The sequence below is a fragment of the Bos grunniens genome, chromosome 16 (genome assembly GCF_055505025.1).
Source record: "Bos grunniens cultivar Pamir isolate PY7600 chromosome 16, Bosgru_T2T1.0, whole genome shotgun sequence".
Taxonomy (NCBI): domain Eukaryota; kingdom Metazoa; phylum Chordata; class Mammalia; order Artiodactyla; family Bovidae; genus Bos; species Bos grunniens.
This window is the reverse complement of record NC_141180.1, coordinates 20651775-20668369: the sequence shown is the minus strand read 5'-3', so window position 1 is coordinate 20668369 and position 16595 is coordinate 20651775. Positions and strand designations below refer to the sequence as shown.

General features: G+C 44.0%; 1 protein-coding gene across 5 annotated transcripts in view; it reads left to right on the top strand.

Annotated features, from left to right (window-relative positions):
* Positions 1-4709: 4709 nt before the first annotated feature.
* Positions 4710-16595, top strand: part of FAM20B (FAM20B glycosaminoglycan xylosylkinase) — a 45277-nt gene continuing 33391 nt past the window's right edge. The window contains exons 1-2 of one of the 5 annotated variants that reach the window (XM_086343628.1): positions 9239-9418; positions 9514-9628. The gene's annotated coding sequence lies outside the window, so the exon portion shown is untranslated. Of the gene's footprint in view, positions 4762-4799; positions 4996-7039; positions 7293-9238; positions 9419-9513; positions 9629-16595 lie in introns of those variants that run through there. The other 4 variants (XM_086343632.1, XM_086343627.1, XM_086343630.1 and 1 more) reach the window with 4 other exon arrangements.

Sequence of the window (16595 nt, the reverse complement as noted above, 5' to 3'; positions counted from 1 at the left end):
GGTGTTGGAGAAGACTCTTGAGAGTCCCTTGGACTGCAAGGAGATCCAACCAGTCCATCCTAAAGGAGATCAGCCCTGGGTGTTCTTTGGAAGGAATGATGCTAAAGCTGAAACTCCAGTACTTTGGCTACCTCATTGGAAAAGACTTTGATGATGGGAGGGATTGGGGGCAGGAGGAGAAGGGGACAGCAGAGGATGAGATGGCTGGATGGCATCACCGACTCGATGGACGTGAGTTTGAGTGAACTCCGGGAGCTGGTGATGGACAGGGAGGCCTGGCATGCTGCAATTCATGGGGTCGCAAAGAGTCGGACACGACCGAGTGACTGAACTGAACTGAAATATATTTTTAGAATAAAAGAGAAAATGGCACATATTAGTTTCAGGGTGATGAAAATATTCTAAAATTAGATTATATAATGGTTGCTCAACTCTGTAACTGTAACAAAAACCATCGCACGCTTTGTACAGGTGAGTTTTATGGTATGTAACTTATAGCTCAATACAGTTGCTCTTTAATAAAAACTGTAATACTAGTGTGGAAAGAAAATAACCCAAAACAGTTAATATGCATTCTGAATTTCTAGACAATGAAGGGGTGTGTGTGTGTGTGTGTGTGGTGCTGTCCCTGGAACTTGAGTGGGTCTGGGCATGACACAGGTGCCACAGGACAGGTTGAATGAACAGTCCCGATGCTGTAAGCAAAGGGTGGGCTCGGAATAGTACTGCAAAGCTGGTGGCAAAATGAGACTCAGTACTTTGTACCTCTCTTGTGGTATGGTTGTACTAATGTCTGCCCAGTCGGGAAAAAAATGCAGAAGCAGCGTCCACAGAGAGCCCTATGCAGGGAACAAGCCTACCCTGGAGGCAGCAAGGCAGAGCTTGCATGCTCCTTCATTCACTCACCCTTCCACCACCTCCTCCCAGGCTCCAAGCACTCTGGACCAGCGTGAGCTCTCTCCGACTGCTCCCTTCGAATTTCTTGGTTCAGAAATGACTTAATAAGTTTCAGTAAGATCCATCACAGTGGGTGTATGCTCTGAAAAGGAGTGTGTGTTCATGTGTACAGGCGCCTTGAGACAGTATTCCCCTTATACCCTGGGACTGCTAAATGGTTATCGGAGTCCTAGGGCTTGACAAATTGTCAGAGACTTGGAAATTCTAAAAGAGTTGAAGGGAAATGCTTACAATGATGAAAGGGCCAAGAAAGAAACTCCAGTGCTCCCAATCCTCCACGTCTGCAGGACTTGCTTTCCTAAAACTCTTTCAAGTGTTGAGGAGCTACCATGTGCTGTGTACTATGGGAGATACAGATGTGAATAAAACACTGTCTTCAGCTTCAAAGGGTTTACGTGTCAGGGGAAGAGGTCAGACGTATCCCCCAAAAACATCAATAATACAAACCATACCACAGGAGAAGTACTGAGACTCAGAAGCCCAGGAAAACATGCACAGTTAGAAAAATCATGAAAGTCTTCCTGAGTAAGCAGCATCTAGGAGATAAGTAACATTTTCAGGGATGAAGATGGAGGTGGGGTGGGCATCCTGCAGGAAGTGCACTGCCCTAGGCTGGAGGGGGACAGCCCCACCCCCGCTCTGATTTCAACCCAATCTCACTTGAACACATCAGTACAGAGATGCTACCCTGTGTGAGGCAGAACCACAGATGGAAATAAAGATGAAATAAAGATAGTCTGTGTCTTTAAAAGCCTTGCAGTTCGGACAGGGTCTAGAGAGGCAAAGGGGGTGGTTACACAAAGATACCTAGAACCACAAGATACCATGTGAGTTGTGAAAGAAGCATCATAGAAACCTTGGCAAAGCACTCAGACCTAACTAAGAGGGCTCCGCCTGACCTTCTGTTCTGTTTCTCCGTACTGGACTGTAAGCTTCTCAAGGATGAGGACCTGGACTTCTTGGTCCTTGCATGGCCTGGGTATAGTTCAGTGTCAGGCACTTGGTAGACATTTGTTGAAGGAGGGAGGAAGGAAGAAAAGGGTGGTGGGGGGGAGGATGCAGGAGGAAAGGAAGGGAGGAAGGAACAAACAATTCTCCCAATGGTGAATCATCTCCTGAGTATGTCTGTCTTTAAATTCACATAGCACTGCCTACCTTCGGTTCTTATTGTCCCTTTCTTCTCCCACTTGTATTTTGCTCACCTCAATCCTCCTTCCCTGACAATACCAGCCCACACTATCTTCCTGGGCCTTGATTCTTGCAGTGATCACAGAGCCTGTGCTGCATAATTTAAGTACCCCGCATTCCTTGCAGCTGCTTCCTGTGTGCTAGTTGTGTAAACTCTTTGAAGGCAGAGTCCTCTTCTTAAATGACTGCATCCCTCACAGTACTAGAACATATTGACTGTTGATTGGCTGGGCAATAAGGCTCATTACAGGAGGAGGGCAGAAACACAACCTGGGGTGCTAGTGCCATACATACATGCACAAAGAGCCTGGATAATAGGGCCTGGTAGAGAGAAAACTGGGGGACAGAACAGTTGTACCTTTAACACAGAGGCCCCAAACCCCAGACAGAAGAGGAGAAAGCGTGTATGTCCTGCAGCAAGGCAGGGTGGATGGAAGGATTTGACAGATGTGAAATTAAGCCCTGGAGTGGGTTTCCTGGAGAAGTTACAAACCCTTCTCTCTGAACGTCCCTAAAGACACTAGGGAACTAAGACTGCTGGATGCACCGAGCTTCTCCCAAGTACCAGTTGGACAGTCCATCCTTGGTGTCTTTATCAGCATTACAGGTAAGAAAGAGTCCTTTGGGGACAAAGTTTCTTAGAGGAAATGTTGAATTGCCCTTCGCTTTATGATCTCCTGATATAATGAACAAGGTTCAGGAGGATTAGCTGACTACAGACAGACCAATGCTCCTGTGTGGAGAAATCAGGTAGACTTTCATTACCACCCAGCTCATTTCTATGGTCAGAAAATGACCTCCAAACATTTTCAAATACATCCAGTACACGGCTGATACAACTTCTCCAGCATTGACCGCATACGCCTTCTTGCACTGATTTCATGCTTTCTGCAAAGGGGCTTCCTCTGTAACTAGATTGTCTGGGACAGGTATAAAGACCAATTTTTCCTCTAAGATCTCCCAATGCTAAGTGCTTAATAAATATACATATGAATAATAACATTACACAATAATCTGCAAGTCCTCTCCCCACACATTTCCTTATGTAGTTCTCACAACAACCCTGTGAGGTAGGTCCCATGATTAACTCCCATTTTCCAGATAAAGAAATCAATATTCTGAAAGATCAAGTGGCATGCCCAATATCACACCGCCAGTAAGGAGTTCTTTCCCTTGCTTAAATGAACTCTAAAATCGGAAGAAGAAAAGTTATGACCAACCTAGACAGCATATTAAAAAGCAGAGACGTTACTTTGCCAACAAAAGTCTGTCTAGTCAAAGCTATGGTTTTTCCAGTAGTCATGTATGGATGTGAGAGTTGGACTATAAAGAAAGCTGAGTGCCAAAAATTGATGCTTTTTAACTGTGGTGTTGGAGAAGACTCTTGAGAGTCCCTTGGACAGCAAGGAGATCCAACCAGTCCATCTTAGAGGAAATCAGTCCTGAATATTCGTTAGAAGGACTGATGCTGAAGCTGAAACTTCAATACTTCAACCACCTGATGCAAAGAACTGACTAATTTGAAAAGACCCTGATGCTGGGAAAGATTGAAGGCAGGAGGAGAAGGGGACAACAGGATGAAATGGTTGGATGGCATCACTGACTCGATGGACATGAGTTTGAGTAAACTCTGGGACTTGGTGATGGACAGGGAAGCCTAGCGTGCTACAGTCCATGGGGTAGCAAAGAGTCGGACACGCCTGAGCAACTGAACTGAACTGAAAGCCCGAAGAGTCAGCCCCATCTCTCCCATCACACACCTTTTCACATGGATCAATATGCACTACAGTATTTCAGGGCTGGGAACACTGAAGTCCAAGGTTAGTATATGATGAATAAATGAATAGATATGTTATACAGTGGATGCACTGTATGGAGTCAGTGGAAAGGAGACAATTTAAGAAAAGGAAGAATCTTTAGTTCAGACTATTTACAAGGAGGGAGTTCCCTGACAGTCCAGTGGTTAAGACTTGGTGCTTTCAATCTCACAAGCCAGGCAGCAAGGTCAAAACATAACAAAATTATATATAGGGAGTCTACTGAGTGTCAGGCATTGGAAACCCAGGCACAACTGCCCTGCCCTCATGGGCCTTACAGTCCTTTGCAAAAGACAGACGTTCAGAAACTATTACAGCAAATTAGTCACACTTTTTGTTAAATGCTGCAAAATGTTAGCGGGGAGCTCTGGTCTGGTCCAAAGGAAGAACTCTCATGATGGGAAGGTTGACGTCTTTTTGGGCGAGAGGTTACTTTTGTACAGGCAGAAGTAGTGAAGTGGAGGCAAATAGTAAAAGAAGGAGGGAAACTGTTTCTCACAAATAGAACTTAGGGACCGCGATTTCCACTCCCGCTGCCTGGCTGCCTATCTGCTTTACGAAAACCAGGAAGGAGAAAGCGAAGGCTAGTGAGAAGTCAATTTATGTAAGCGGGGTGGGGCGGCAGGGAGAAGCAGTAGAGGCGTGAGTCGGCGTCGAGAGAGTTAAGATGGGCCGGCCCGGGACGCAAAGGGTTAAGCAGGGCGGTCCGGAGTAGGTCCAGTAGACCCGCCCACTGGGGGGCGGGACCTCGCGGAAGAAGCCCTTGGATTGGCCGCAGGGAAGGCGTTAGGCTAGGACGGTACCAACAGTCGCGAGCCGCGGAGGCGGGGGGTGGGTGTGGGACCGCCGGCTCAGCGCCGGGAGAGGTGGCCGGGGAATGGCCGGGCCGGGGGTGGGCGGGAGCCGCAGTAGCGGCGGCTGGGGGCGGTGAGTGCGGCGTGGGGCTGCCCCTCCCCGGAGGCGGCGGGGGCGGCCGTGGCCGCGCCGCACCGCACCGCGCGGGCGGCCATGGAGCGAGCCTAGGGCCCTGCAGGTGAGCGGCGTGGGGGCGGGGGAGGGCGCGCGACCCCCGCCCCTGGCGAGGCGAGGCGAGGCGGGAAAGTGCGGGCCGGCCCGCGGGCGGGGCGCGGTGCGTGGCGCTCGCCGGGCGGGGGCCGTCTGAGGGCGGGGCGCCTCCCTGAGGGGCTGGGCACCGGTGCCCTGAGCGGTCCCCGAGCGGCGGCTGCCTTAGAGACCGGCCCGGGCCGGGCGCTCCGCCTCGTTGGCCCTGAGCGGGCTCCCGCCGGTCGTAAAAGCGGCTGAAGGGACGCGGCCGAGGCCGCCGCCTCCTCGGCCCGCCTGAGGCGCGGGCCTTACCTGAGGGCGCCTCGGGCAGCCGGGGGTCTGTCGAGTTGACCCACCCTTGCGCCCGGACGCCGTCCCCAGAGCCGACTGGCCCCGGTGCCGCCCTCGTGTCCCGCCGAGCGCCCGTTGCGGCGGCCGGGGGTGGGGGGATCGCGCGCCCGCGGGCCCACCTCGTGGCCAGGAGGCGCGAGTGACCTCCAGGCCCGAGCGGCAGGCAGGGTAACCGTGCCTAGGGATCCGCGGTCCCCTCGGGGTCGTGCACCCCGCGTTCGCAGGAGGGCACAACTTAAGGAAATGATACGGTTGTGCGAAGTGGGTTGCGCTTGAGATTTCATTTCCGGGTGCTGTAGCCCCCGCAATTAAAAGAGAACCGAAACGTTGCCATTGATCAGCGTGAGCAGTTGTCAAGTTGCGTCCTTGATTGTTGGATCTGATAAGAGTTTCACTCTAATCAGGCTTCTGTTACCTGCATGTCTCCCGGATAGGACGAGAAACGGTAGAGGATGTTGGAGGGAAAGTGGAGGGGACAAGACTTTATTGGTCATTAAGGATTTATTAGCCCTTGAAACGGCCATATCGTCGGTTGGAGGAGTGAGGATTTATAATTCTGGGAAATGAGAAATGCTTGATACAGCGACTTGAGTCTGGGGCCAAGTATCAGTATCATCCCCACCCAGCCAAGGTTTGATTTCTCACCTTGAAAAGAAGGAATAGAAATGAAGGATCTTTTAGCTTTCAAATGGCAGGACTTTATGTAAAACTGTAACTATGATTACTGTTTACTAACAATTGCTATCCTCCTTGTGTTGTAAATTAATGCGTAAATTTCATTGGGGTTATTTTAAATTGGGCTGGAGACCTCAGTGTAGTACAGTCCTTGAATTTATGCAGGACTCATGAGCCAAGCCTTAAAGCATTTCTGCATATATTGTTATTTATCATCAAAACATACCCTTGAGAATCTGAGATACAGATGTTAAAAGATGCTAAATTATTTGCCTAGCCTTCAGTTCAGTTCAGTCGCTCAGTCGTCTCCGACCCTTTGCGACCCCATGAATTGCAGCGCTCCAGGCCTCCCTGTCCATCACCAACTCCCGGAGTTCACTCAAACTCACGTCCATCGAGTCGGTGATGCCATCCAGCCATCTCATCCTCTGTGTGAGCCAGTCTAAGGTCGATTTATGTTAAATTAATAACTTTTGAAGTTTGTGAAGATGATGGACTTTGGCCCCTAGAATCATTCAGTGCAGTCAGTCAACTGGAGGTCCTTCCACCTTTGAAAGTGCTTGTCAAAAGAGAATTAAGAGGCACAGACAAGTAATTCAGTTTCTGCCTCACATTAAAGTGCAATGATAGAAATGAATGGCGGTAAAAGATGATCAGGAAATCTTGGAGCTTACAGCTTTTCTTCAGTTTGACTGGTAAAAATGTGACATTGGTTTGTCCTGTTTCTCTGGAACTAGTTAGGAAAATAGCCATAATTTAGTTAAAGAATGAAAATTGGAAAACATGCCCAGGTACTTTGAAATAGGGAACAAACAGATCACTGTTTCTATCATGTACTCCTTAATGTCACAGAGTTACTTTATGCTGAGTTGATAATTTCTTGACTTTTAGTCCATTCTCTTGATTTCTATTTGTAGACTCCAGTTCTTTCACACAGTGTTAAAGCTTCTGCTTTTTATCTTTTCCGAATTTTGAATTTCTAAATGAAATTTTCTGTTTCTTCTACTTGCAGGGCTGTCTTCAGCTTCCTTCACTTTGTGTGACCATCATTTTAATGGCATAAACCCTGAAGCCAGATGCTTCAACTCTTGAATTGATAACTTAAAAATAGCAGCCACAGTGGTTGTCTCTTGGTGATTGCTACAATCTCTTTATAGAATTAAGAGGCTGCTCTTTGTATTCTCTGGCCACAGTTGGAAACAGTAAAAAGGAGACTGTCTTTTGAAGCTGATGTCAGGCCACTTTGGGACTAAGTGCCAGGTAGTCTGGGGCTGAGAAGCATGGTTACAGTGTGTTTAGTTGCTAAGTCATGTCTGACTCTTCCCCCAGCTCCTTGGACTGTAGCTTGCCAGGCTCCTTTGTCCACGGGATTTTCCAGGCAAAAGTACTGTTGAGTGAGTTGCTGTTTCCTTCTCCAGGGAATCTTCCAGACCCAGGGATTGAACCTTTGTCTTCTGCTTTGGTGGGTGGATTCTTTACCACTGATCCATCTGGGTGGAAGCACAGTTATAATGAGGAACTACAGTTTAGTGTTGTAGTGATAATGACTAATGTGTTTTGTTTTTTGTACCTAACAGTGTATAGTGCATAGTAGGTATGGAGTAAATATTTGGTGGTTGAATGAATGAATGGAAAACAGTATGAGGGAGGAGGACACATCCTTGTGCGGATATTAAATTGTTTAGTTCCTCTTTACAAGGGAAAAAAAAAAAGTCAAGAAAATTGTTAGATTCATGTTGAAAGTAGTTCAGTTGAGATGGGTATCTGTAAAGGGTGTTATTTGCTGGAGCTGCCCTGAGATCTGATTATGTGATTGGGTGGTGTTCTCGCCACCAGCAGCCTGGGTACAGCTTCGTAGACTTGATCCTGCAGCCTGCTCTGACTCAGCTCACTAGCAGTTGGTCTGGTAGACACTATTTTTGCACTAGTGAAAGAACTCGAGCTCTTGGTGCTGACCATGCCAGTATCACTGACCCTGACTGTCCATCTTCTGGTCCTTCGTACTGGGGATGGGAGAGGGGATTTATCCTTCCCTGAAGTGCTTGTCATCCCACACCTGTGAATCTCTCCCTCTTTTCCTTCCTTAAACTGCCTCTGTAACCCTCAAGGACTGAGGAATTCATTGGCACAGACCTCGGATACTAAACAGAAGACCTTACTTTGCAACTGAAACCAGCTTTTGACCAACTTGTAATGTCAACTTGACTTGCTAGAGCCATCTAGGAGAGAATGTAATACAAAGCTCTCACTTGTGATTTTGTTCATATCCAGAATCAGGAGAGGGAAGGCCCAGCTCTGGACATGGTCAGTCTAGGGGGTGTATCTGTCATACTAGTATGAGATATGAAATGAAGGCTGATGCAGAAAAGAGACACCGAGCTTTGGTGTGTGTGTTTGGGAGTCTACTTTCTGGCAAGGTGACTACCCTGTGGAGGGGATGGTGTTAATTTGGGTACATTTTGAAAGGAGGTCAAGGAATATGAAATTATGAATGCGGAACAGATCCAAGTACAGGGTGAGGCAGTGAAGTCTATCATTTCATCATTGTTTGCTCTTAAATGCTGACTTTCTGCTTTATGTATCAATACCAGCGTGGGAATATGATATTACCAGCATGTGAATAGGATATTGTGTGCAAAAATCCTTTTTTGGCTATACTTTTTGTGCAGAATTTTTTACAATGTATTTTATGTTTCCTTTGCTTTTTAAACAATGTAGTTTGGCCTTTGTTGATTTGAGATTATGGTTACAGACAGTAATCCTGCAGGGCTTGCAGGTGATTGACATATGTAGGTTGTTGGCCCCTTCCGCTGTTTGAATTCTTTAATTTGCTTTCAGTAGTCAGTCTGTCTCTTCTTTCAGAGGTGAAAAAGCTATGCTTTTGCTGCTGTTAGTGTCCCTGCTGCCCTTTTTAAAATTTTTTGCAGCTTCTAATCTGTGGAGGAGCAACCCAGATAACTCTGCTTCCTGAAATTGAATGTAAAACAGCTAAATAAGCTTAGTGAGGGTCTGCCTGGCTTTTCTTTATTAGTGGATGAACTTTGTGACCATTATTTTGGCTGCCCAAAGACCTTTTGTTCTCTTGTTTCTTATCGTTGCTTTAGATAGTGAATTTGCACTCTATACAGGTGCGTTTATGTCCCTGTAGTTCTTTCTGTATAAAAAAGAAAGTGATATGGAAGTATCAGTGTTGGTTCTCATTTCAGAAAATATTGCCAGTAACACTTGAAAGCTTGGTTCCAGCCCTGTCGTGTATCGTTCTTGGACAATGTCTTGGACCATCTCCAATCTTCCTCTTAGCATTTCCAAATCATCTTTACTCCTAGTCCCAACCAACACCAGACACCAGCTTGGCAATATCAATGGCCGTGAAAGGTGGAAGCAAGGTATATAGAAGGCAGCAATTTAAAATTGAGTGTATAAAATTGGTATTAATATTTGATATTTCAACATTTTTACTGTATATTTGAATTCATTACAGGACTTAGTTTCCCTATATTGATTAAAAAAAGAGGTCACCTTTAAACCAAAGAGCTGAAGAAATGCTTAAAACCATAAAGGTGTTTGCCTTCCTCACTCTTCACTCCTTTTATTCAGTAAGTGTTTATCTCATGTGTCCTGAACTGTACTAGCTTACTTCTAACTACAAAGAAAGTAAAATATCCCCTGTCCTTGAGGAACTCACAGTAGGGTAGAGGAGACAGGCTGCCAAAAAATATATGTGTGTATGTATGTGTGCACGTGTATTTATATTCATATATAGCAAGGGATCGTGCCAGGAGCCATTCAGCCATAATTCAGCACAGACCTGCTTGGGATTCCTATTTCTAAAGTGATCTGTAGCCTGTCAGCTTGACTGACCCTAGAACATAAGGTTAAAAGTGTGAGGTGTTTCTGTTGAATAAAGTTTACATACTTTTTCATATGTTCAATTTTTTACTGTTGAATGAAGTTTACATACCTTTTCAAGAATAGTAAAGATGAAAACATGAAATTTGAAGTAAATTTTTTTATTATTTGAAATTCTGTATTTCTACAGTATATAGTAATCACATTCTATATAGCCTTAAATGATTGTTAGATCTGATAATTGAGCAGTGAAATACCTAGAACTTAGAAAAGTTCATTATACTTGGCTCATTTGAAACAATGCAAATTCTTAGGCATTTCCACAGAATTTCTAGATCAGTGAACACTGCCTGTGTTGGTTTTTTAGAGCAAATCTCACTAGCAGTATGAGCTGAAATTTTTTTCTTCTCACTTTTCAAGAAAAATGATTAGAGGATTCCCCTGAATCAAGATTTAAATGGGACAGGTTGCAGGAATTGAATTTTTTTCAATGAGGGAGGAAACACTCTGTTGCCTGTTTTCATTTTTACTCTCACATGCAGGAAGAAAGGCTGCCTTCATTAATATCTGGTGATCATTTTCTTCCTTCACAGGGAACTCTTAGAGGTTTTCACATAGCACAAGTTTATATATGTGAATAAATATTTAAGTGGAAGTGAAAACAGTGAGGAATATATAACACTTGAACCAACTTGGACTGTGTAGAAGTTCGATTTTCTCTACCCATAACTTAAGTTACTCCAGGGCTCATCTTAAAAGCTTTATTGTTCAGCCTCTTAGTCCTGTCCGACTCTTTGTAACTCCATGAACTGCAGCACGCCAGGCTTCCCAGTCTATCACCAACTCCCAGAACTTGCTCAAACTCATGTCCATTGAGTTGGTGATGCTGTCTAACCATCTCAACCTCTTCCACCCTCTTCTCTTGCCCTCAGTCTTTCCCAGCCTCAGGTCTTTTCCAGTGAGTCAGCTCTTCTCATCAGGTGGTCAAAGTATTGGAGCTTCAGCATCAGTCCTTCCAATGAATGTTCAGGGGTGATTTTCTTTAGGATTGACTGGTTTGATCTCCTTGCTGTCCAGAGGACTCTCAAGAGTCTTTTCCAGCACCACAGTTCGAAAGCATCAATTCTTCACTGCTCAGCCTTCTTTATGGTCCAACTCTCACAGCCATGCTGCTGCTGCTGCTGCTGCTGCTAAGTCGCTTCAGTCGTGTCCGACTCTGTGCGACCCCATAGATGGCAGCCCACCAGGCTCCGCTGTCCCTGGGATTCTCCAGGCAAGAACACTGGAGTGGGTTGCCATTTCCTTCTCCAATGCATGAAAGTGAAAAGTGAAAGTGAAGTTGCTCAGTCGTATCTGACTCTTCGTGACCCCATGGACTGCAGCCTACCAGGCTTCTCCGTCCATGGGATTTTCCAGGCAAGAGTACTGGAGTGGGGTGCCATTGCCTTCTCCACTCACAGCCATACATGACTAGAAAAACCGTAGCTTTGACTGTACGGACCTTTGTCAGCAAAGTGATATCTCTACTTTTTAATGTGCTGTCTAGGTTTGTCGTAGCTTTCCTTCCAAGGAGCAGGTGTCTTTTAATTTCATGGCTGCTCTAGGACATGCAAAGCTGTCACCTTTAAAACACAGATTTAATCTTCCAAACTGAAGAACATTGTGAAGGGCATTCTATTCAGCCATTTCCGTGAAATAGAAAAAGTTCATGCTTCCCATCTGTTTCACTTATGTTGAATGTGGTAGAATTGAACTTTGTAGACAAGAGAAAAACATTGGCCTCAGGCTGGCCAGATTAGTGACGTAACCTCCTAGTCCTCTGCTTCACCTGGCATCCACTCTGACGATACCTACTTGCTTACAGTCTTACCTACTCCTCAAATTTAGGGAAGTCTTTGGTTCAGAAATACAAGGTTACTAGAACTGTTGGTAATGCAGCATATGTATTCAGCCCCAACTGTGTAAACCCAGGAGACGGCATTACCAATGAGCGTTGTTTTCTTTGCATTCTTTCTTCTCAGGAAGTCATCTTTGGGTTTTTGGTGTGGTAATAATGACCAACAAGCAACTACTGTGGGTTGTCCAAGCACTCGTTTTAGCACAACACACCTGGTAGTACCGTTCATTTTTAACAATTCTGTCAGTCAGGTAATAGTGTTTGTATTTCATTTTTCATTTAAGGAAATGGAGGCCCAGGGAGGTTAGCAGAAAGAAGGTGAATTAAGAACCTATTTAAGTGAAAAGGAAAACTATATGTAGATACTGATTAATGATATTATTTGTTGCTAGGTTTTGTTTTAATTGAAGACTCCCAATTGAAGATGAAAAAGAATAATACTTTGCTGCTGTAGGCGGTGGTGGCAGCACAGGAGTGGGCTGGTTTTCTGAGGATATAGAGATTTATTTAAGTAGTGAACACTTGATACCACTTAGTATTAGAGGGTTTGACTTCTTAAGCTAGAGGCTCATGATGCTAAGCATAAAGATTTCTGAATGCCCTTTATTTTACTTATAAGAATTGTCACTAACCATCAGGAGAGACTGCATTTATTTCTAGGAGGCAGCTAATAATAATGTAGCAAAGTGCTCTAAGGTCACTACCAATTGAAAAAAAACAAAAGGGCAGTGTATCAGACTCGCCCCAAGGTGAAAATATGCGTTTTTATTTTATTTTGGTACCAAAGGGTTATAATTTTTGCTATTACTTATGCTCTGACCGAAATTTAAAGGTTAGAATTTATAACCTGGGTGTGTATAGTTCTGTGAGTGTGTGGGGTTAGCCTTAATTGCTCTAAAGTTTATAAATGGACTTTAGTAAATGATCCATTTGAGATGCTATTTTTTTCTTTTGTTACCTTTAAGAGAGTTTATTAATCCAATTTTTATTTGTACTTAAATGGTTAATTAATATATCCCAGATGGTTGATATGGACAGAGTAGACATGAAAATGTTAGGTTTACAAATTACGCTCAAAATTAGTGGCTTAAGACTAAATGATTTATTTCTCATATTAGGCAGATCAGCTGGGCCCAGCTGATTGATTCTTCTGCACACATGATATTGGCTGGAGTCACATGGGTGGCTGTATTTAGGTGAGACCTCAGCTGGAACTGGAATGCCCTAAATGGCTTCACTTATGTATCTGGCTCTCAGCTGGGGTGGCCAGAAGAACTAGGGGCTGACCAGGCCTCTCATTCAGTAGTCTAGCCTGACCGCTTTACATAGTAGCTTGGTCCCAAATGGAAGCTGCTAGGTCTCTTAAGACACCTAGCACTTGGCGACTTCCACAGCATTCTGTGATCAAAGCAAGTTACAAAGCCAAAACATATTCTAGGGAAGGAGAAATAGATTCCACTTCTTGATGGGAAGAATTGTTGGTTTCTGTCTTTGTAGACAGTCACCCAAAAACTCATAATTAAACTCAGGTCTTACCTGTTGATGCTTACCAAACCTTCAGAGGTTTGCTGAAACCAGCAATGACCAAAGAAGTTTATGAAATTGTCCTTGAGATTTCCACTCAGGATGAAGGGCAAGGAGATTGTGTGAATAAATATGATAATATGCTAGTTATATAATAAATCCTACCCCCTTCAGCATCTTCTTTGTTAATCACCCTCTGCGTGAAATGTTCATATTGAATGTTTTCCTTCTGGTACCTGACACTCACAAAATGTCTTGCACTCCCTTCATGTGATAAGAACTTATTTGACCATTGAATTGAAAACACAAAAAACAAGGATTACTGAAGCCTTTGTTTTTAGTTGCTTTGAACAGAAGTTGGGATTTCTTCTCTGTGACCTCAGGTGAAGTAGTGTGAGGTCTCCTGATTAAAGGGAGATTCAAGGTGGCACAGCTGCTAATGAGGTTTGGAACCTTGCTGGTGGCTTGTGGGAGCCCCTGGTAAGGAAGTAAGTGTTGGAGCCAGGTGTTTTACATACATTGAATTTTATCACACACTGGCTTACAGAACTTTGCACCAGTGTGTATTTCTGTATATGCTCCTCCAGACATCAGTCAGATTCTTGAACAGAGGGATCTAGTCTTTATATTTATACTGTGACTTCACTTTTTTCTGTAAAACCTCTATTTCCTCTCCCAAAACAATTTACAGTGTAGTCACAAGTTTATTCTTACAAAACACTTACTGTATATGTAGGAGTGTGTGTGTGTGTATGTGTGTAAGAGAGAAGAATGACATATCAGCTTCCATATCAAGCCTCATTTCACTGATAGAGCTGAAAGTGAAACCAGGGTTCAGTGTGAAGATTCCTTATAAATGTCTCTCTTCCACAACTCCAGTCTGGGAATTTATGCCAGCTTTTAGTGTGAAGACCACCATTAGCCCTGCCTTTTTTATATTGAACATTTTTTGTGTTATATTATTACCTTGAGTCTATTTGTTCTTTGAGGTAGGCTCTGTTCTGCATAACAGAAACATTAAAATAAATGACCATAATATAACTGGACAGTGTTACACTGTTGGAGGCATTTATATGAGGCAGTGCAGGCACGAAATAGAGCAGACAGACTCCTGAGAATGCAAGAGAAGTTTTCATGAATAATGTGGAATATACCCAGTGATGTTGTTTTCATTTCCTTAATATCTGAAATGGGGGATCCTCTTAGAAACCCGGTTTGCAGATGATATAGTATGCTGCTGTTTTAAAGAAGATAATACAGTATGGAAGCTCTGTCTTGGATACTCTCCCCTCTCAAGGATATAGGAGAGGAAGGGATCACTGTAAAGAGTAAAGGAGTCTACATCATTGGAGGAAGGAATCATTCTATATTGTGTATCTAATACATTTTCCTGGAAAGGAGTCTTGCAGACTCACAGGCTTTTTGTATAAATTCCACTAAAAACTCTATATTGTCAATTTCTTGAATATCTTTGTGCTTGCCCTGTAGGCTGAAGGAGTAGCAGCTTTCCAACTAAAAGAAAACCTCTTTCTGAGCTGTCAATATTTACTCAGAAAAAGACTATCCTCCAAAACTACCAACTAAATTGAATAGTGTCAGTAGAGAAGTATATTGCCTAAAAATGGGTAGTTGATTAAAGATAGCCAAGTTCACGTGCCAGGTGATACACGCTCATTTGATACCAAATACAGTACCGAAGGAAATCAACAGCAGAGTCTCGAGATACTTGCAAAGCCTCATTTGCAGTGGTTTGTTCGGTTTAAGGGAAAAAAGGCATCTGCCCTTACTATGCTACGTACTGTAGGGAGTGCAAAAGTAGCTAAGATCAGTAAGGAGTCAGAATTCTGAGAGGGGAATTAAGAACAATCTACAAGAAGACACTGGATATGGCAGAATGTAGTTAAGTACTGGCCCAAAGGCAAGAGAGGTTACTGTGGTAAGGAGGGACCCGAAGTGGCTTTGAAGATGGCCCTTGAAAGCTAGATTAGGCTTTAAAGAGGAGAAGATGGGAAGAAAAGAGCTAAGAGAAATTTGGAGAGCGCTCCAGTGAGCAATGACACGTAGGGGACCGTGTTCACACTGTTTTGGCGGAAGCTGACGAGGAGGGAAGAGAGTGAGAGTGGTGCCTAGCAACATAGATTGGCCGATGCCATCATTGCTTTGCTAAGGGATTTATGGAACTCACAAATGATGTGTGATTAGAAAAATGATTTTGCTGCATTATTCTGGATTGGAAGACCTGCAGGTCCAACAGGCTGTTCTTTCAGGGATTCAATAAAAGGTGCCCTCACTAAATGCAGTCAGTGGCTCTGGACATGCCAGGCAGTTGTTGAGAGCAGGGCCAAATTGCAGTCTTACTTGTTCTACCAGGATGTGGTGACTAATCACAAACGCAAAAACTTGTTCAGCCCCTTCAAACCTACCCTCACAGCTAAACTGCAGAGGTAAATAGTGAGGTGAGGTAACAGTTGAACCCTTCAGTCACTTAATAGGAATTTCTTAGTTGAGTAGATGAAATATTTGCAGCCCTGAACTGATAAGTGCGTTCTTCTGTGGCCCATCAAAAGGTAATGAGATTTCAGAACTTAAAAGCACACAGGCTCAGTTTGTTTTGTCTGAATTTTGGAGCTACTCTAACTTCTCATTGCATTGGTGATTTAAAAAAAAACAAAACCCCTCACTCTCCCCAACCTTTGTGCTAAACGTTTAGATATGATATGTGTATATAACATGAGGGAGGAATTTCTTCATTCTAAATGAAATGAGCAGCATCATTAGAATCTCGGGTTAACCGGACTTTAGTCCTGAGGAGGGTTTTGTAGGACATGAAAGGCTGTTCAGCTGAGCCCCTATGCCAGAATAGCATCTCAGCTGGAGGTTGTTGCAGCTGGAGGGGCTAAGGAAAAGATTGCCGACACAGTGAGATTTCCACATTACATTTTACCACTGCAGCCAGAGATCTGTACTGTTGAACAGATAACTGAAGAATTTGTGTGGTTTGGGTCATGTTAGGACTAGCAAAAATCTCTGAAATCTGTTCTACTAGCATTGCTGTTACCAATAATCATAGGGAACTATTTTACTGAGTTTTACACCAAATTTGATACCATCACAATTACATTTTGGATACACTTGAATTGCCTGTGTTTCAGCTAATAGTGTTATGTACTCCCTGGGAGATGATGATGCAACGGAACAGGTGGCTGGAGATAATTAGAATTTGAATTTGACTCTCACTTTGCCATCTTCCTGAAAATGAAACGGGAGTGGTTAATCACCAAGAATAAACTGCA